Source organism: Procambarus clarkii, chromosome 3 (assembly GCF_040958095.1).
Source record: "Procambarus clarkii isolate CNS0578487 chromosome 3, FALCON_Pclarkii_2.0, whole genome shotgun sequence".
In the NCBI taxonomy this organism is placed as follows: Eukaryota; Metazoa; Arthropoda; class Malacostraca; order Decapoda; family Cambaridae; genus Procambarus; species Procambarus clarkii.
In genome coordinates, this window is record NC_091152.1 from 6,555,775 (window position 1) to 6,577,619 (window position 21,845).

Genomic DNA, 21,845 nt, shown 5'->3' on the forward strand with positions numbered 1-21,845 from the left:
TTGTATGTATGTACCTTACCTAAATAAAATTGTATTGTATTGTATTATCTTACTGATAATTGTAGCTGTCCTTTGTGATATTCTTTCTTGTAGAGAGGGCAAACCCGTCTCCAGTCTAAGAGTTTCAAGCCTGGTCCACATGGGGGCTCCCAGTGCAGCTCTCATAGCATTGCTTTGGGCAACTTCAAGCTTTTTCCACTGTTGGTGTGATAGATTTGTGAGTGCAGGTGCGGCATAATCGATCACTGATCTGACTGCCTGTACATAGTATGTGCGAAGGACTTGCAGATTGGCTCCTCCAGAAAGGGAGGTTAGCGACCTGAGGATTGCCGTCCGGGCAGCAGTTCGCTCTCTCAAGTAAGTGACCTCAGAATTAAAATTCATGTGTGTGTCTAGGATGATTCCTAGATACTGATAGGTGTCGACCCATTCTATTGGTTGACCCTGTACTGTGAGTTGGATGTTGGGCTTCGCTATTTATATGGGCATGGCCTTTGACTTTGAGGGGTTGAGTTTGATCCCAATCTGTTTTGCCTCTTTACTGATGCAGTCTAAGCATTTGGGTGCAAGGCGCGCCACATCACTTCTTTTTATGATGATGACAAAGTCGTCCGCGTAGTTTAGCAGCCTGCAGTGATGTGGGAGTTTCAACCTCATTATTCTTTCCATTAAACAGCTGAAGAGAAGAGGGCTGAGAATACCTCCTTGCGGTGTACCATTTTCATGTCTTTTGTACTCAGAGACTGTGCCATGAAGTTTTACTCTTGCTTCTCTGTTTATGAGACAGTTTTTGGTCCAGGAGAGCAGGTTGCCTCTCACCTCTTTGTCAATGAGGCAGCAGAGAATAACTGGGGCGCTAGCCAGTTCAAAGGCTTTTTCGAGGTCCAGGAATATCAGCATTCCTGGTCTGTCATTCAAGTGGGCTAACAGAGTTGTAATACATTCCACTGTGCCAACCCCTCTTCTATAGGCATACATATCATGGTGCAGTTTAGGCATTTTCCATTCCAGTCTGTTGAGTGCCGTTCTGTCAGCCGTCTTGTCTGCACAGCTTTGGAGAGAGATGGGCCTGGTATTAGCTGGATATTTGGGTTTTGGGATCGGCACTATGACTGCTCTATTCCAAGCAGAAAGTCTAGTTTGAGAAGTCCAGGCTAAATTAATTAACCTTAGGTATGCAGCGTCTCCCTCTGGGCCGAGGTTTCTAATCATTTTATAGGTTATTTTGTCGGCTCCAGGGGATGTATCCTTGGAGTTTTTCTTAGCCCGATTGAGCTCATCCAGTGTGAAGAGGGCATTAGTGTCAGAGACTTCTTCACATGCTGTAAGGATTCTGTGCCACCTTTCTTCCTCTAGTCCGGTCTGTACTGCTAATACATCTGGTGGAAGTTGATTGCTGGCTGCTCTCTCTGCAAACCTGGTTGCCAGTACTTCGGCTTCCTGTTGAGGATCCTTGGGGTGTGGAGCTTTAGGTGTTTTATTCTCTTTGGCCCGGTGAATTTGCTGCCATATCTCTCCGAGAGAGGTGTGTTCATTCAGGTGTGAACACCATTCCAGCCACTTTTGTTCTTTTATTTGTCTGGTCTCTCGATGTACATGTTCCTTGACCTCACAAAGTAAGATCCTGTTGCGGTCACTTGGCTGCTTTTTGTATAGCTTTCTTGTTCTATTGAGTCTATGGTTGAGTTCTTTGACACGTTCGCAATAGTACCAATGATCTTTATGGTGTCCGGTGGACTGTTTTTTCAGTGGGATTGAGTGGTTGGCTGCACTTTGAATCGCTTTGACAAATTCTTGTTCTGCCTGATTAATGTCTTCGGGAAGATCATAGTTTCTTTGCCACTCTGAAATGAGGTTTTGAAATAGGTCCCAGTTTGCTAAAGCAAAGTTCCAAGCTTCAGATGGAGGCGGAGGTGGGGTGGGTAGGTCTAACTGAAGATCAATTTGGACCCCATAGTGGTCGCTTGTGAGTGTGGGCTCAACTGACCATGTTGCTGCATCTCTTAGGGAGGCTGAAACGAAGGTTAGGTCTAATCTGCCTCCTTGGATGTGGGTAGGTTCATTCTTGTTTAGGATTTGTATTTCTGGAAGCTGGTCCAGTAGATGTGTAATGTGTATGCCGGCTTCATTTGTTCTGTTCGAGCCCAGTGCCAAGTTCTGTTCGAGCCCAGTGCTCAGTGGGCATTAAAATCTCCACAAATGATTGTGTTTGTTGTTGTCGCGTGTCCAAATAACACAGAGAGATCCATTTCGGCTTGTGGAGACCTGTACACATTGATTACTTCAAGTTTGTCGTGTCTTAGCTCAATGGTGACTCCCATTACCTCTGTCCCTGCTCCACAATTGGGTGGGCTGGTTATGGATTTGGAGATCAGGTCACATTTTACATAGATTGCACATCCCCTGGATTGCCCATTGATCCATGGAAGGAAGAAGCCTCGATTGCCTGAGATTTTAGGTTCTAATCCGGCTCGAAGCAAGCTCTCCTGTAGTATCAGGATGTCTATGCCCTTGGTTGCTGCTATGCATTGCAAGTGTTGCAATTTAGTGCGCAGTCCTTGCGCATTCCATTGCAGGATCTTTAGACCTCTAGGTTCTTGGAATTTGCTGATAATTCCGTGGTATCCATGGAATCTGATGAACACGCCATGGAAGTTGCAATTGGTGTATAGGTTCTTGGTGGACCTGAAATTGACTCATCAATGTCGCTTTCCGACGAGCTGGACTCTATCTGTTTTTTATGGGGTGTCTCCTGCCCTGCTGTCTTGACGGTGTGGATATTACATCTTCGATTTTTTTGAGCTTGTGCTCAATTGTCTTCCGAGTCTCTGTGGTTTGCTTGATTCCATGTGAAGACAGCAGACTTTCGATCAACTCAGTGACCAAAGTTTTGAGCATTGGCCAGAGAGCGTCCAGTTCAGTGGGAGCACTATTTAATGTTGTGCAGGTTTGGGGCCTAGTAGCTTTTAGACCCTTCTCGGTGGTAACTTTGACACTGGAATTGCTACTCCTATTGGCCCCAGTGTGCTTGCTGGATGAAATGGGAGGCCGACTGCTTTGAACATGATTCTTGTGTCCTCCATCTTTCTTTTTGTCCTGTACTGTCTTTTCACCCTTCACCATGGCCGATGGCGAAGGGCCGTGTGCCCCCTCTTCCTGAATGGGTAGACCCCATGCGGTTTTAGTGGGCATGGGAGCTGGTATTCGTTTTGGTGGGGGTTTCGGCTCCGCTGTAGGCGTGGTGGGGTTCGTTTGAAGCCTTTTGAGCCTTTCAGGGCATTTCAAGTTCCAGGCATGATGTGCCTTGGAACAATTTGGGCATTTTGCCTGAACAAGGTGGTTTGCCTTGAATTTATCAATGCAAGTTTTTGTATTATGGGGCTGGCTGCAGACTCCGCACCTCACTGGTCGTTGGCAGCCATCTTTGTGATGCCCAAATCTCTGACATCTAAAGCATCTTAGGGGTTCTGGGGTGTAAGGCCTGTGTTGGAACACGCCTCAGATTCCAAGGTCAAGTTTCTCCGGGATCCGTCCTCTTACTGTGAGAAGGACTTGTCGAGTTTCCTGTTTTGTGGTTCGTACTTGGCATCTCTCTGCTGAAACCACATAGTTTAGCTTTTCGAGATGGCCAAGGGCCATATGCAAGGGATAGTGGAGGACAATGATTTTACTTATTTTATCCTCTGGTTTCAGTTCCTCACATTTTGCGTATTTTTTTAGAATCGTAGCGGCCGACTCGTCTTTAGGTCTCAAAATGTATTCTCCTCTGATGTTAGGTTTTGCTCTGACCTGGAGCTGGGGGTACTCTTTTTCTAGGTCCACTACAGTAGCGTAGGAAGACTTACCTTCCATGTGCTGCACTTTGAAGATTGGAAGCGTAGATCTAGTCTGAGGCGCTGGGAGAGCTGGAGAAGCTGGAGAGAATAATGGGCGATGGGTCGTCATGGAGTGGCTTGTCCTGTTAGCCTTATTCACGTGATGCCACTCGCCGTCACTTTCAGAACTAGTATCCATTATCGATGGTCTTTTCCTACACTGAGCAGCATTGCTGGATCGATTATAAGTCATTTGGAATTCCATGATGAAATTCAAATGATCACTTGTGGAGTGGTCTGGTGAATGAAGGTGATGCTCTGTGCTACTGGAGACAAAGTCAGCGTGCGGCAGCAAAAACTCTCCAGGCAACCATATAGCCTGGGAGTCGATTGATTGATTGATTAAGATTAAGCCACCCAAAAGGTGGCACGGGCATGAATAGCCCGTAAGTGGTGGCCCTTTTAAGCCATTACCAGTATCAAGAGCTGATACTGGAGATCTGTGGAGGTGCGAATGCACCCTGCATGACGGGAGATGTCTCCCTTATGAATGTGTTAAGATGAAGATGAAGCAACCCAAAAGGTGGCACAGGCATAAATAGCCCGTAAGTGGTGGCCATTTTAAGCCATTACCAGTATCAGGAGCTGATACTGGAGATCTGTGGAGGTGCGAATGCACCCTGCATGACGGGAGATGTCTCCCTTGTGAATGTGTTAGGATGAAGATGAAGTCACCCAAAAGGTGGCACAGGCATGAATAGCTCGTAAGTGGTGGCCCTTTTGAGCCATCACCAGTATCAATAGATGATACTGGAGATCTGTGGAGGTGCGACTGCACCCTGCGTGACGGGAGATGTCTCCCGGACCAAATGGTGACCAGATGGTGGAGCGGCAGCAAACACTCTCCAGGCAACCATATAGCCTGGGAGTCCCTGTGCTACGAATGATATACTTGAGTACTGTAAGATCTCTTATTGATTATGCTGCACCTGTCATTTCTTGTTTTGGTAAAGGTAGGATGGGCAAGTTGGAGAAGGTACAAAATGAAGCCATGAGAATTATTTTAGGATGCCCAAGAAATGCTATGATTGAGGTAATGAGGATGGAGTTGAATCTGCAGAGTATTGGGGAAAAATTTCTAAGGCTATTAAAATCAGCTTTTCGAAAATCTGGCACTTTAACAGAATTTTCTCCTACAGGTCTATTCCATTCTAGAGTTTTTTCAGAGTTTACTCAGAGTTTACAACTTCCTGAGTTACAGCCTCAGTTTCATCCCTGACTATAGCCTCCGCCCCTTGTATATTAGAATTGTTGTTCCTTTCCCACTCCTTCTGGATGGCTGGTAGGCTTCCAATGAATGATGTTTTCCGATCATGCGTCATGTTATCTAGAAGGGTTTTAGGATATTCCAAGCTGGCAGGTCATTTTTACACACCCAGAGCAAGTGGCCAGCTCTCAGTGTCGTAGTGTTACTCACTCCTGTACAAGCCGAATGGAATCTAGTCTTACAGATATAACATTCAATTCCCGTTACCTTCGTCTTTAAGGAGTTGTTACAGTGGCCACAAATTTGTTTATTTACTCCCATTTTGCCTTGTTTTGTTGTATATATCTATATATTTATAATATTATATGTATATTGTATATTTGTAACAATATATATGTTTATTTGTTCTACTGTATGGTCAGTACTTATCGCACGGTCGAGAGTGAGGGTCCCAGAGGCTGTACCGTTGACACGTTGTTGTATTTGAGATTCACTGTATAGATCACTTGTTGATGTCAGTCCTTTTAACTCTTCATAAAATTATATGTATATATATTTATATGTTTAATATTTATAATATTATATGTATACCGTATATTTGTAATATTATGTATGTTATTTTGTTCAAACTTTATGGCAGGTACTTAGCGTAAGGTAGCGAAGCTGGTCCCCGGTCGGTACAGGTGAACTCTTGTTGTCCCAGGTTGATGTCACCAGTTTCCAGTTACCCGATTTATAACCACTGATGCCGCCTCTTGCCACTATTCTATATTTCTAGTACCACTATTCTATATTTCTAGTATTCTATATTTATAATATTCACTTCCAACTTATATGTTGTTGTGATACCCGTTCCACATCACTGTTCCACGAATCACCGTTCACTATTTTTTTTCCTAATACACTGCATGTACACAAAGCCTCGTTCACTGGCTCACACGTGGTCTCCCGTTTATTCTCTATTTAACACAAAGTTCTATTTTTAATGACTATTTTCAATTTTCCAGCGGGTCACTATGCACTTTGTTATGTCTGTAATCAGTAATCCATGTCAGTAGTCCTAAGAATCCCGGTTAATGTCACGATGACCCTTTTTCCTAAATTTTTTCTATTGGATTTTCCTACTTATTTTCCTCAAAAGAACGCTTAACAAACTTCTAAGATCTCAGAAATTATTTTCCTCATAAGAATTCCTTAATTCCAAATCAGTGACTGGCTAAATTCACCTGGAAACCATGAAATACATCTTTTTTCCCAGAAAAAAAGGGCCCATATGTCGTCATCCCTACTACTCGTACCATATCGCAGTGGATCTTCCTTCCGCTACTTTAGCTCTATGACGAATTTTGATAGTTGAGAATATTTTATTCTTGATTTGCTCCTTAATTTGTGAGAAACTTTGCGGCACCAAGTTTGAACCTGTACTATTTCAAACATGTTATTTCAGTACCTGTTATCTGAACCTGTACAACAGGTAGAGCAGTGGCAGTTTTTGCTAAGGAGTCTGCCTTTTCATTACCATCTATGCCAATGTGACTTGGTATCCAATTTAGGGTGATTGACAGCCCTAGATTATGGGCTTCTTGTCCTATATGTTGAATTTCTGTGAGGGGTTGTATATTATCTCTGTGCTGACTGGATAACTCTGATAACTTATCAGATTAATCTTCTTACGAAGATAAATCTGATAAGTTTTGAGTTAGGAAAGACTAGGGTAAATACTGATTCGGTAACAGGGTTTTTGACTTATGGAACCAATTACCGTGTAACGTGGTGGAGGTGGGGTCCCGCGATTGTTTCAAGCATGGGTTGGACATGTTTATGAGTGGGATTGGGTGGTGAAAGATAGGAGCTGCCTTGTATGGGCCAATAGGCCTTCTGCAGTTACCTATATATCTATGTTCTTATGTAATGATGATAAAGTTACAAGATACAATATCTTGTAACAAGATATTGTATCTTGTTATTGTATCTAAGATAAATTTGGAGCAAGGGAGGAATCCCGATCATATGTGGCATTCTTCCAAGAAAGGGAGTGGGAAATGAATGGATATCGAGGGCACTTGGTGTCAATTGCCGGCTGGAAAGATATTGCAAATCAAATGCAATATCTTTCATAGACAACTGGGAACACTTCTATGGAAGAAATGAAATGTATGCTCGTGATGGGGTGCATCTATCGAGAGCTGGGGTTGTTGCTGTTGCGAACTCGCTAGAAGAAGTGGTTAGAGGTGTTTGTTTGGGTTTAAACTGTTAGTAGATAGAGGTATGGGAATTGATTTGGAGGAAGGAGGTAATAAAAGTATGTGTTTGTGGGAGAAAGGAATTGGCAAAACGATCAGGGAAAGAGAAGGTCCGCAAAATAACAATTCACTTAGGGTATATTACACTAACAGTAGAAGTCTAAGAAATAAAATTAACGAATTAAATGCTCTTGTCTGCACAGAAAAAATAGATATTATTGCACTTACCGAAACGTGGATGAATGTAGAAAATAGAGAACTATTAGCTGAATATCAAATATATGGATTTAAACTATTTCACACAGATAGATATATTAGACGAGGAGGTGGAGTAGCCATATATGTTAGGGACAATTTGAAATGTAGTCTCAAAGAGGGAATCAAAACAGAGCCACACACAGAAACTATTTGGATTGAATTAAACGAAAAAGCTAATAATATTATAATAGGAGTAATATATAGGCCACCAAATTTAGACAGAATGGAAGCAAAGCATCTATGGGATGAAATATCTAGAGCATCTAGATCTAACAGTATTTATGTCATGGGTGACTTTAATTTTAGCGGAATAAACTGGTTGAACAAAACAGGGAATAGTGAAGCAGAAGATTTTCTAGAATTAATTGACGATTGCTTTCTTACGCAACACATTAAGGAACCAACACGGGAAAATAATATTTTAGATTTAGTGTTAACTAACAGGGAAACGCAAATTAATGACATCGAAATAGGGAGTGAGCTAGGGAGCAGTGATCACAAAGAAATCAGATTTAGCATAGAATGGAACAGACCAGTAGGAGAAAATTCTGTTAAAGTGCCAGATTTTCGAAAAGCTGATTTTAATAGCCTAAGAAATTTTTTGGGTCAAATTGATTGGAAAGGCTTGGGTATGGGGTGTGGGCCGGTCTTGGAGCGAGACATCAACCCAGCGATAGGTGACTTAAATGGGGATTTCGATGTGGATTCAATATATAACTTATTTAAGAATATTCTAAACAAAGCACAGGAACGTAGTATACCATACAAATTGAATAGATCGTATACTAATGACCCAAAGTGGATAACAAAGAATTTGAAGAACCTTATAGGTAAAAAGAGAGCTTGGTACAAAAGGATTAAAAATGGGGAGGTCACTTTAGAACAGGAATTCGTACAACTGGTTAGAAATGTTAAAAAAGAGATAAGGAAAGCAAAAAGAAACTATGAAGTTCGCATAGCAGGGCAAGCAAAGACAAATCCTAAAGGGTTTTTTCAGTTATATCGTACTAAGACTAGGGAAAGGATAGGTCCATTAAAAACTGAGACAGGTCAAATAACAGATAGTGATGAAGAGATGAGTAGTATTTTTAATAAATATTTTGTATCTGTATTTACTAAAGAGGAACTTAACAATATGCCTTCAGCCGAACAAGTCTATGTGGGTGGGGACGAGGACAGGTTGACGAGTTTAGCAGTTACCAGGGAGGATGTTCTTAAACAAATAGTAAAACTCAAACCAAACAAATCCCCAGGGCCGGATGAAGTGTTTGCTAGGGTGCTTAAAGAATGCAAAGAGGAGCTTTGTGACCCACTGTCAACCATATTTAATAAATCAATAGAGTCAGGCAGAGTGCCAGAGTTTTGGAAAGTTGCTAATGTGATACCAGTTTTTAAGAAAGGAGATAGATCACTTGCGTCTAACTATCGACCAATTAGCCTAACGTCTATTGTGGGAAAGTTACTCGAATCTATAATAGCAAATAAAATTCGTCTTCATCTTGAAAAACATAAATTAATAATTGAGTCGCAACATGGTTTTATAAATGGCCGTTCATGTTTAACAAATTTGTTATCTTTTTATTCTAGCATTGTTGAGGCAGTTGATAGTGGTAAGGATTGCGATGTTGTATACCTTGACTTTAGCAAAGCTTTTGATACAGTGCCACATGAAAGACTGATTAAAAAAATAGAGTCTCATGGTATTGGGGGTGCTATATTAAGCTGGATTAGAGCATGGCTATACCAAAGGAAACAGAGAGTTAGTATAAATGGAATCAAGTCAGAGTGGGAAAATGTTGTAAGTGGAGTGCCTCAAGGCTCTGTCCTGGGACCTCTGTTGTTTATAATATATATAAATGATTTAGATTCAGGTTTGAGTAGCAACATTTGCAAATTTGCCGATGATACGAAAATCGGTAGGGAAATTAATTCGGAGGAGGACTCACTATCACTTCAAGTTGATCTAGATAGGGTTTTGAAATGGTCAAAGGATTGGCAGATGCAGTTTAATGCTGATAAATGTAAAGTTCTGAGGTTAGGTAATGATGATAGAGTTACAAGATACGAGCTAGATGGTGTTGTGATTGCGAAGTCGGATTGCGAAAGGGATCTGGGAGTTATGATTAGTAAGAATTTAAAACAAAAGGATCAATGCATAAATGTTCGTAATAAGGCAAATCGGACACTTGGATTTATTAATCGCAGCGTTAGTAACAAGACACCTGGTGTGGTTCTCAAGCTATATCTTGCTCTAGTTAGGCCCCATTTAGATTATGCAGTTCAGTTTTGGTCGCCATATTATAGAATGGATATAAATTCACTTGAACGTGTCCAGCGTAGGATGACTAAGTTAATTCCCCAAATTAGAAATCTTTCATATGAAGAAAGATTAACAAAGCTTAAGTTGCATTCACTGGAAAGGCGAAGAGTTAGGGGTGACATGATAGAGGTTTACAAGTGGATGAATGGACATAACCGGGGGGATATTAATAGGGTATTAAAAGTATCAACACAGGACAGAACACGAAACAATGGATATAAATTGGATAAGTTTAGATTTAGGAAAGACTTGGGTAAATACTGGTTCAGTAACAGGGTTGTTGATTTGTGGAACCAATTGCCGCGTAACATTGTGGAGGTGGGGTCCCTCGATTGTTTCAAGCACGGGTTGGACAAGTATATGAGTGGGATTGGGTGGTTATAGAATAGGAGCTGCCTCGTATGGGCCAATAGGCCTTCTGCAGTTACCTTTGTTCTTATGTTCTTATACGAGCTAGATTGTGTTGAGACTGCGAAGTCAGATTGCGAAAGGGATCTGGCCATTATGATTAGTAAGAATTTAAAACCAAAAGATCAATGCATGAATGTTTGAAAAAAGGCAAAAAGGACACTGGGATTTATTAATCGAAGTGTTAGTAACAAGACACCTGGTGTTATTCTTCAGTTACATCCTGCTCTGGTTAGGACCCATTTAGATTATGCAGTTCAGTTTTGATCGCCGTACTATATAATGGATATAAATTCACTTGAAGGTGTGAAACGTAGGATGACTAAGTTAATTTCCCAAATTATAAATCTTTTTTATGAGGAAAGATTAACAAAGCTTAAATTGCATTCACTGGAAAGGCGAAGAATACGGGGTTACATGATAGAGGTTTACAAGTGGATGAATGGACATAACAAAGGGGATATTAATAGGGTATTAAAAATATCAACACAAGACAGAACACGAAACAATGGGTATAAATTTGATAAGTCTACATTAAAGAAAGACTTGGGTAAATACTGGTTTGGTAACAGGGTTGTTGATTTGTGGAACCAATTACCACGTAACGTGGTTGAGGTGGGGTCTCTTGATTGTTTCAAACGTGGGTTGTACCTGTATATGAGTGGGTTTTGGGTTGTTATAAACAGGAGCTGCCTCGTATGGGCCAATAGGCCTTCTGCAGTTACCTGTATTCATATGTTCTACAAAATCTGGACCTTTAACAGAATTTTCTCCTGCAGGTCTATTCCACTCAATGCTAAATCTGATTTCTTTGCGATCACTGTACCTTAACTTTAGCAAAGCTTTTGATACTGTGCCACATGAAAGACTGATTAAAAAGATAGAGGCTCATAATAATTAATTCAATTATTAATAAGAATTATTAGAGTGAGAGATTGTGTCAGCTGGAGCTCCGATTGTAGTAACGTTATTATATTAATAATAGAAGAATTAGTGACGGAATTGATGAATCTAGTTGGAACTCTGAGAGCAGAGATGGATTCCCTACGAGAGGAGGTACGACAGCTTAAACATCGGGAAGAAACGAAGGAGGAGACCAATATTAACAATAGTCTCCATCTTCGGGCGGATGACAGGACGGGAAAGACATCTCCCGCCAAACACATCACTAGGCGCAGTGTGGTCACAATGCGACCCAAACGTCTTAAGGTCAGAGCTACTCCACTTGACGGTCATGCTATCGGAAGAAGCAATACTTTAAAGGTCCTGAAGGACGTAACTGGCCTCAAACCCGCTGACATTAGTCATGAAGGTGAAGATATCGTGCTCTACTTTTCATGTGAAGAGGAGCTAGAAAAACTCCTCACTAACGATGCCTTTCTTCGCAAAGAGCACCACCTACATCCTCACTTCCCACGTCAGTTCCTGGCCGGAAGAACTGTTTTTACCAGCAGGACTAGCCGGTGGATCGTTGAGCGACCTCAACATCATATCATAAACAATATCGAGGACGAAAACCAAACCTGTCGGTATTCAACCTAGAGTTCTGCAACACCGACAAAACATCACTGAAGATTTCGTTCACCACCATAGCTGCGGCCACCCAGGCTGCGACACAAGGATTCTACTGCTTCGGCCTAAAAATACCACCCTACCAAATAAAAAAGAAACGATACCATGAGATCCAGCAGTGCTCTAAGTGCTACGAGCTTTCCCACCCGACCAACAAGTGTCAGCACCCTGTCCAGAGGTGCAGCCTGTGCGCACTAGACCATCATTACTCCATATGCAAGGCAACAGTCCATCACTGCTTGCTCTGTGATGGCAATCACCCCGCAATTTCCTACGGACTCCTCAGACGAGGAAATCATAGTAGGAGCTCCACCGCTGCATCACAAATACAACACCTACACGGTTCAAGACTTCCTCATGGAGGCCACGTCACCAAACACCAACGACAGCACTGCTCAGCCAAAGTCGCAGGCAAAGAAAAAACGGAAAACCTAGAGGTCCACACTAATCCCACCAGCTCCATAACTGGTATAGCCAGCCCCCCCAGGTTGAAAACCATCATGAAGACCCCCATCCATCACCAGATCTCTAGTATCAGCCACTGATACAGATAATGGCTCCAAAGAGCCTCCACTTACGGGCTCACCATAGCCCGTGCTACTGGAACTTATCGTTCTGAGTAGCGAATCTTAAACAACAACATCCGGATAGCCACTATTAGACACACAGTCGCTGAGTGTAGCAGTACACAGTTACAGTCACTCCCTCAGTTACTCTTTAGGTACAGTGTAACCATGTCTCCCCAGGATAAGATTTTCCTAACCATCCTTCTTGAATTATTAACGTCAGAAGGACACAGTGATCTAGTAGCAAGAGCAAGGAAAATTGCTGAAGATGACCCAACCCTCAACGAACCACCGTGGCAACTTGTAGGCAACGGAAAGGCAAACAAACGAAGAAGAACCGAAGAAACGCCCAAAGAAACCAATTTAGAAGCCAACCAGAACTCAAGAGCAGCACCCAAACCAATGCCAAAGACCATCTTCAAAACCAAAAAACCAGTAGATGGTTCCACTTATGCTTACATTGCCGCACTGGAAAAAGATAATCCAGGATCAGATCTTCGAGCCAAACCTGACATCAGAGGCAGATATAATATATCCACAGCTAATGCGGATATAATCACAAACCTCAGGAATACAGAAAACCTAGTTGAACTGAAACCAGAAGAAAAAATCACCAACATGATAGTACAAAATTTACCTGTCGAAGTTCATGCAAACAGACTCTTAGAATGCCCAATTGCAGAAAGATGCAAGTACAACAATATAGAAATAAGACAGGTCCTCGTAACAATAAAAGGACCTCGCATCAACACTCTGAGTGTTGGGATCTATGGTCAATTCAGCCTAAGGCTGTACAATCCAGAACCCATGCGCTATTACAGATGTCAGCGCTTCGGCCACTTTAAAGATGGCTGTAGAGACCCGGAACGATGTGGAGTATGCAGCGAGCTCCACAACACCGACATATGCATGAATCTGCATAAAGAAGGCAAACAAACGAAAGTAAAATGCCTAAACTGTGGGGATACACATCACGCCTGGAACAAACTATGTCTAGAAAGGGTAAAAAGAATACAAGCTTTCGGATCAACCCAGCAACCCAAAGTCACAACTTCTAGACCACAATCGACCAGACCCTCGGTAAAAAGCCAGTGGTACACTCGTCGGCAAGTCCGAATAACTGAAGACCAGCAACAGTCTAACGCACCAAATCCTTCTAGTCTGAGCAATAACAGGGCCTCCGATAACTGGAGGAAACAAAGAAACATTACTCCACAAGGTAACAGAATAGATCAGGGCAGCAAGGCGAATGTGCCTGCTGTTGCCTCCAGGACCTCCCAAGCAGAAGTGGTGGTCCCTACATCATCAGGTGCCCCGGTGGCTGGATGTAGCGCTTCGGCCCAACCAAGAGTCTCCTCACCCACCAAAAAGAGAGAGTCTCCACGCCCAGCCAACACACCCTCAGTGAGAGGGTGTGTTGGCTGGAGCTCCGATTGTACTAACATTGTTGTAGCAATAATGGAAGGATTAGTGAAAAAGCTGGTGAGTCTGGTTGGAGCTCTGACAGAGTTGGATTCGCTACGGGAGGAGGAACGACAGCTGATACAACAGCAGGAAAAAACAAAGGAGGAGACCAGTGTTAAGAAGACCTCGTCTTGGCAAGTTGTGAAAGACAGGGGTCTTAAGAAGACCTTTGCAAAACCGACAACTAATAGCCTACACCTAAGGACTTTTAACGCATTTGACGTATTAGAGGACGAGTGCTGTGGTGAACCTGTTGTTCAACGAGGAGGCAAAGACAAAGCAACGAAGAGCATTGAAGCGCAGGTCCCTCAAACTGCTCGAAAGGAAAAGGAAGAATCGAAGCGAATTTTGGTTGTGGGAGATTCCCAGGTGAGGTATTTAGATAGAACGTTTTGTGCCAGAGATAGGGGAAACAGATTAAGGGTTTGCTATCCGGGACCTGGAATTGGTGATATTGTTAGAAACATGAATGATATTATGACGGGAAATGGGAACAAACCCATTATTTGTATTAGTGCAGGGGGTAATGATGTTGGACGAGTTAGGAGTGAGGAACTAATACAGAGAGTCAGGACAGCCATTGAATTAGTTAGGAGCAAGGGAGGAATCCCGATCATATGTGGCATTCTTCCAAGAAAGGGAGTGGGAAATGAATGGATGTCGAGGGCAATTGGTGTCAATTGCCGGCTGGAAAGATATTGCAAATCAAATGCAATATCTTTCATAGACAACTGGGAACACTTCTATGGAAGAAATGAAATGTAAGATATTGCAAATCAAATGCAATATCTTTCATAGACAACTGGGAACACTTCTATGGAAGAAATGAAATGTATGCTCGTGATGAGGTGCATCTATCGAGAGCTGGGGTTGTTGCTGTTGCGAACTCGTTGGAAGAAGTGGTTAGAGGTGTTTGTTTGGGTTTAAACTGTTAGTAGATAGAGGTATGGGAATTGATTTGGAGGAAGGAGGTAATAAAAGTATGTGTTTGTGGGAGAAAAGAGTTGGCAAAATGATCAGGGAAAGAGAAGGGCCTCAAAATAACAATTCACTTAGGGTATATTACACTAACAGTAGAAGTCTAAGAAATAAAATTAACGAATTAAATGCTCTTGTCTGCACAGAAAAAATAGATATTATTGCACTTACTGAAACGTGGATGAATGTAGAAAATAGAGAACTATTAGCTGGATATCAAATAAATGGATTTAAACTATTTCACATAGATATATTAGACGAGGAGGTGGAGTAGCCATATATGTTAGGGACAATTTGAAATGTAGTCTCAAAGAGGGAATCAAAACTGAGCCACACAGAAACTATTTGGATAGAATTAAACGAAAAAGCAAATAATATTATAATAGGAGTTATATATATCTAATCAAATTTAGACAGAATGGAAACAAAGCATCAAAGGGATGAAATATCTAGGGCATCTAGATCTAACAGTATTTATGTCATGGGTGACTTTAATTTTAGTGGAATATGCTGGTTGAACAAAACAGGGAATAGTGAAGCAGAAGATTTTCTAGAATTAATTGACGATTGCTTTCTTACGCAACACATTAAAGAACCAACACAGGAAAATAATATTTTAGATTTAGTGTTAACTAACAGGGAAACTCAAATTAATGACATCGAAATAGGGAGTGAGCTAGGGAACAGTGATCACAAAGAAATCAGATTTAACATAGAATGGAATAGACCAGTAGGAGAAAATTCTGTTAAAGTGCCAGATTTTCGAAAAGCTGATTTTAATAGCCTAAGAAATTTTTTGGGTCAAATTGATTGGAAAGTCTTGGGTATGGGGTGTGGGTCGGTCTTGGAGCGAGACATGAACCCAGCGATAGGTGACTTAAATGGGGATTTCGATGTGGATTCAATATGTAACTTATTTAAGAATATTCTAAACAAAGCACAGGAACGTAGTATACCATACAAAATTGAATAGTTCGAATACTAATGACCCAAAGTGGATAACAAAGAATTTGAAGAACCTTATAGGTAAAAAGAGAGCTTGGTACAAAAGGATTAAAAATGGGGAGGTCACTTTAGAACAGGAATTCGTACAACTGGTTAGAAATGTTAAAAAAGAGATAAGGAAAGCAAAACGATACTATGAAGTTCGCATAGCTGGGGAAGCAAAGACAAATCCTAAAGGGTTTTTTCAGTTATATCATACTAAGACTAGGGAAAGGATAGGTCCATTAAAAACTGAGACAGGTCAAATAACAGATAGTGATGAAGAGATGAGTAGTATTTTTAATAAATATTTTGTATCTGTATTTACTAAAGAGGAACTTAACAATATGCCTTCAGCCGAACAAGTCTATGTGGGTGGGGACGAGGACAGGTTGACGAGTTTAGCAGTTACCAGGGAGGATGTTCTTAAACAAATAGTAAAACTCAGGATAGGATAGGAAAGGATAGGTCCATTAAAAACTGAGACAGGTCAAATAACAGATAGTGATGAAGAGATGAGTAGTATTTTTAATAAATATTTTGTATCTGTATTTACTAAAGAGGAACTTAACAATATGCCTTCAGCCGAACAAGTCTATGTGGGTGGGGACGAGGAAAGGTTGATGAGTTTAGCAGTTACCAGGGAGGATGTTCTTAAACAAATAGTAAAACTCAAACCAAATAAATCCCAGGGCCGGATGAAGTGTTTGCCAGGGTGATTAAAGAATGCAAAGAGGAGCTTTGTGACCCACTGTCAACCATATTTAATAAATCAATAGAGTTAGGCAGAGTGCCAGAGTTTTGGACAGTTGCTAATGTGATACCAGTTTTTAAGAAAGGAGATAGATCACTTGCGTCTAACTATCGACCAATTAGCCTAACGTCTATTGTGGGAAAGTTACTCGAATCTATAATAGCAAATCAAATTCGTCTTCATCTTGAAAAACATAAATTAATAATTGAGTCGCAACATGGTTTTATAAATGGCCGTTCATGTTTAACAAATTTGTTGTCTTTTTATTCTAGCATTGTTGAGGCAGTTGATAGTGGAAAGGATTGCGATGTTGTGTACCTTGACTTTAGCAAAGCTTTTGATACAGTGCCACATGAAAGACTGATTAAAAAGATAGAGTCTCATAGTATTGAGGGTGCTATATTAAGCTGGATTAGGGCATGGCTATACCAAAGGAAACAGAGAGTAGTAAAGTAGAGGTCCCTTTACCAGTAGTAAAGGGACCTCGTCTTGGAGAGTTGTGAAAGACAGGGGCCTTAAGAAGACTTTGATAAAGCAGCCTTCAAACGCCATAGCAACTTCTAATTCATTTGACGTTTTGGAGGACGATTGCTGTGGTGAGACTGCGGATCGCTCACAAGGGAAAGCAACGAAGAGCAAGGAAGCGCAGGCCCCTCAGAGAGTAAAGGAAGTACCTAAGCAAACCTTAGTTGTGGGAGATTCCCAGATAAGGTATTTAGATAGAACGTTTTATGCTAGAGATAGGGGGAACAGGTTAAGGGTTTGCTATCCCGGAGCTGGCATTGGTGATATTATAAACAACATGAATGATATTATGGCTGAAAATGGGAACAATTCCATTATTTGCATTAGCGTGGGAGGAAATGATGTTGGTCGAGTTAGGAGTGAGGAACGGATTCAGAGGTATAAAACAGCCATAGAATTAGTATAGGGCAAGGGAGGAATCCCGATCATATGTGGCATTCTTCCAAGAAAGGGAGTGGGAAATGAATGGATATCGAGGGCACTTGGTGTCAATTGCCGGCTGGAAAGATATTGCAAATCAAATGCAATATCTTTCCTAGACAACTGGGAACACTTCTATGGAAGAAATGAAATGTATGCTGGTGATGGGGTGCATCTATCGAGAGCTGGGGTTGTTGCTGTTGCGAACTCGTTGGAAGAAGTGGTTAAAGGTGTTTGTTTGGGTTTAAACTGTTAGTAGATAGAGGTATGGGAATTGATTTGGAGGAAGGAGGTAATAAAAGTATGTGTTTGTGGGAGAAAGGAATTGTCAAAACGATCAGGGAAAGAGAAGGGCCTCAAAATAACAATTCACTTAGGGTTACAAGATACGAGCTAGATGGTGTTGAGATTGCGAAGTCGGATTGCGAAATGGATCTGGGAGTTATGATTAGTAAGAATTTAAAACAAAAAGATCAATGCATGAATGTTCGTAATAAGGCGAATAGGACACTGGGATTTATTAATCGAAGCATTAGTAACAAGACACCTGGTGTGTTCCTTAAGCTATATCTTGCTCTGGTTAGGCCACATTTAGATTATGCAGTTCAGTTTTGGTCGCTGTATTATAGAATGGATATAAATTCACTTGAACGTGTCCAACGTAGGATGACTAAGTTAATTCCCCAAATTAGAAATCTTTCATATAAAGAAAGATTAACAAAGCTTAAGTTGCATTCACTGGAAAGGCGAAGAGTTAGGGGTGACATGATAGAGGTTTACAAGTGGGTGAATGGACATAACAAAGGGGATATTAATAGGGTATTAAAAGTATCAACACAAGACAGAACACGAAACAATGGGTATAAATTGGATAAGTTTAGACTTAGGAAAGACTTGGGTAAATACTGGTTCAGTAACAGGGTTGTTGATTTGTGGAACCAATTGCCCCGTAACATTGTGGAGGTGGGGTCCCTCGATTGTTTCAAGTATGGGTTGGACATGTATATGAGTGGGATTGGGTGGTTATAAATAGGAGCTGCCTCGTATGGGCCAATAGGCCTTCTGCAGTTGCCTTTGTTCTTATGTATGTTCTTATGTTCAGATCCCTTTCGCAATCCGACTTTGCAATCTCAACACCATCTAGCTCGTATCTTGTATCTCTATCATCATTACCTAGCATCAAAAATTTACATTTATTAGCATTAAACTGCATCTGCCAATCTTTTGACCATTTTAAAACCCTATTTAAATCAACTTGAAGTGATAGCGAGTCTTCTTTCGTGTTGATTTATCTACCGATTTTTGTATCAACTGCAAATTTGCAGATGTTGCTACTCAAACCTGAATCGAAATCATTGATATATATTATAAACAACAGAGGTCCCAGGACAGAGCCCTGAGGTACACCACTAACAACATTATCCCACTCTGACTTAACTTCATTTATACTAACTCTCGGTTTCCTTTGGAATAGCCATGCCCTAATCCAACTTAATATAGCACCCCCAATACCATGAGCTTCTATTTTTTTTAATTAGTCTTTCATGTGACACTGTGTCAAAAGCTTTGCTAAAGTCAAGGTACACAACATCACAATCCTTACCACTATCAACTGCCTCAACTATGCTGGAATAAAAAGTTAGCAAATTTGTTAAACATGAACGGCCATTTGTAAAACCATGTTGCGACTCATTTATTAATTTATGTTTTTCAAGATGGAGACGAATTGTATTTGCAATTATTGATTCAAGTAACTTTCCCACAATAGACGTTAGGCTAATTGGCCGATAGTTTGACGCAAGTGATCTATCTCCTTTCTTAAAAATTGGTACCACATTAGCTACCTTCCATGACTCTGGCACTCTGCCTAACTCTATTGATTTATTAAATATGCTAGACAGTGGCTCTGAAAGCTCCTCTTTGCATTCTTTAAGCACCCTGGCAAACACTTCATCCGGCCCTGGGGATTTGTTTGGTTTTAGTTTTACTAATTGTTTAATTACATCCTCCCTGGTAACTGCTAAACTAGTCAACCTGTCCTCATCCCCACCCACATAGACTTGTTCGGCTGAAGGCATATTGTTAAGTTCTTCTTTAGTAAATACAGATATAAAATATTTGTTAAAAATACTACTCATCTCCTTGTCATTATCCGTTATTTGACCTTTCTCAGTTTTTAATGGACTTATCTCTTCCCTAGTCTTAGTTCAATATAACTGAAAAAACCCTTTAGGATTTGACTTTGCTTGCTCTGCTATGCGTACTTCATAGTTTCTTTTTGCTTTCCTAATCTCTTTTTTTTAACATTTCTAACAAGTTGTATGAATTTGGAGCGAGACATGAACCCAGCGATAGGTGACTTAAATGGGGATTTCGATGTGGATTCAATATATAACTTATTTAAGAATATTCTAAACAAAGCACAGGAACGTAGTATACCATACAAATTGAATAGATCGTATACTAATGACCCAAAGTGGATAACAAAGAATTTGAAGAACCTTATAGGTAAAAAGAGAGCTTGGTACAAAAGGATTAAAAATGGGGAGGTCACTTTAGAACAGGAATTCGTACAACTGGTTAGAAATGTTAAAAAAGAGATAAGGAAAGCAAAAAGAAACTATGAAGTTCGCATAGCAGGGCAAGCAAAGACAAATCCTAAAGGGTTTTTTCAGTTATATCGTACTAAGACTAGGGAAAGGATAGGTCCATTAAAAACTGAGACAGGTCAAATAACAGATAGTGATGAAGAGATGAGTAGTATTTTTAATAAATATTTTGTATCTGTATTTACTAAAGAGGAACTTAACAATATGCCTTCAGCCGAACAAGTCTATGTGGGTGGGGACGAGGACAGGTTGACGAGTTTAGCAGTTACCAGGGAGGATGTTCTTAAACAAATAGTAAAACTCAAACCAAACAAATCCCCAGGGCCGGATGAAGTGTTTGCTAGGGTGCTTAAAGAATGCAAAGAGGAGCTTTGTGACCCACTGTCAACCATATTTAATAAATCAATAGAGTCAGGCAGAGTGCCAGAGTTTTGGAAAGTTGCTAATGTGATACCAGTTTTTAAGAAAGGAGATAGATCACTTGCGTCTAACTATCGACCAATTAGGCCTAACGTCTATTGTGGGAAAGTTACTCGAATCTATAATAGCAAATAAAATTCGTCTTCATCTTGAAAAACATAAATTAATAATTGAGTCGCAACATGGTTTTATAAATGGCCGTTCATGTTTAACAAATTTGTTATCTTTTTATTCTAGCATTGTTGAGGCAGTTGATAGTGGTAAGGATTGCGATGTTGTATACCTTGACTTTAGCAAAGCTTTTGATACAGTGCCACATGAAAGACTGATTAAAAAAATAGAGTCTCATGGTATTGGGGGTGCTATATTAAGCTGGATTAGGGCATGGCTATACCAAAGGAAACAGAGAGTTAGTATAAATGGAATCAAGTCAGAGTGGGAAAATGTTGTAAGTGGAGTGCCTCAAGGCTCTGTCCTGGGACCTCTGTTGTTTATAATATATATAAATGATTTAGATTCAGGTTTGAGTAGCAACATTTGCAAATTTGCCGATGATACGAAAATCGGTAGGGAAATTAATTCGGAGGAGGACTCACTATCACTTCAAGTTGATCTAGATAGGGTTTTGAAATGGTCAAAGGATTGGCAGATGCAGTTTAATGCTGATAAATGTAAAGTTCTGAGGTTAGGTAATGATGATAGAGTTACAAGATACGAGCTAGATGGTGTTGTGATTGCGAAGTCGGATTGCGAAAGGGATCTGGGAGTTATGATTAGTAAGAATTTAAAACAAAAGGATCAATGCATAAATGTTCGTAATAAGGCAAATCGGACACTTGGATTTATTAATCGCAGCGTTAGTAACAAGACACCTGGTGTGGTTCTCAAGCTATATCTTGCTCTAGTTAGACCCATTTAGATTATGCAGTTCAGTTTTGGTCGCCATATTATAGAATGGATATAAATTCACTTGAACGTGTCCAGCGTAGGATGACTAAGTTAATTCCCCAAATTAGAAATCTTTCATATGAAGAAAGATTAACAAAGCTTAAGTTGCATTCACTGGAAAGGCGAAGAGTTAGGGGTGACATGATAGAGGTTTACAAGTGATGAATGGACATAACCGGGGGGATATTAATAGGGTATTAAAGTATCAACACAGGACAGAACACGAAACAATGGATATAAATTGGATAAGTTTAGATTAGGAAAGACTTGGGTAAATACTGGTTCAGTAACAGG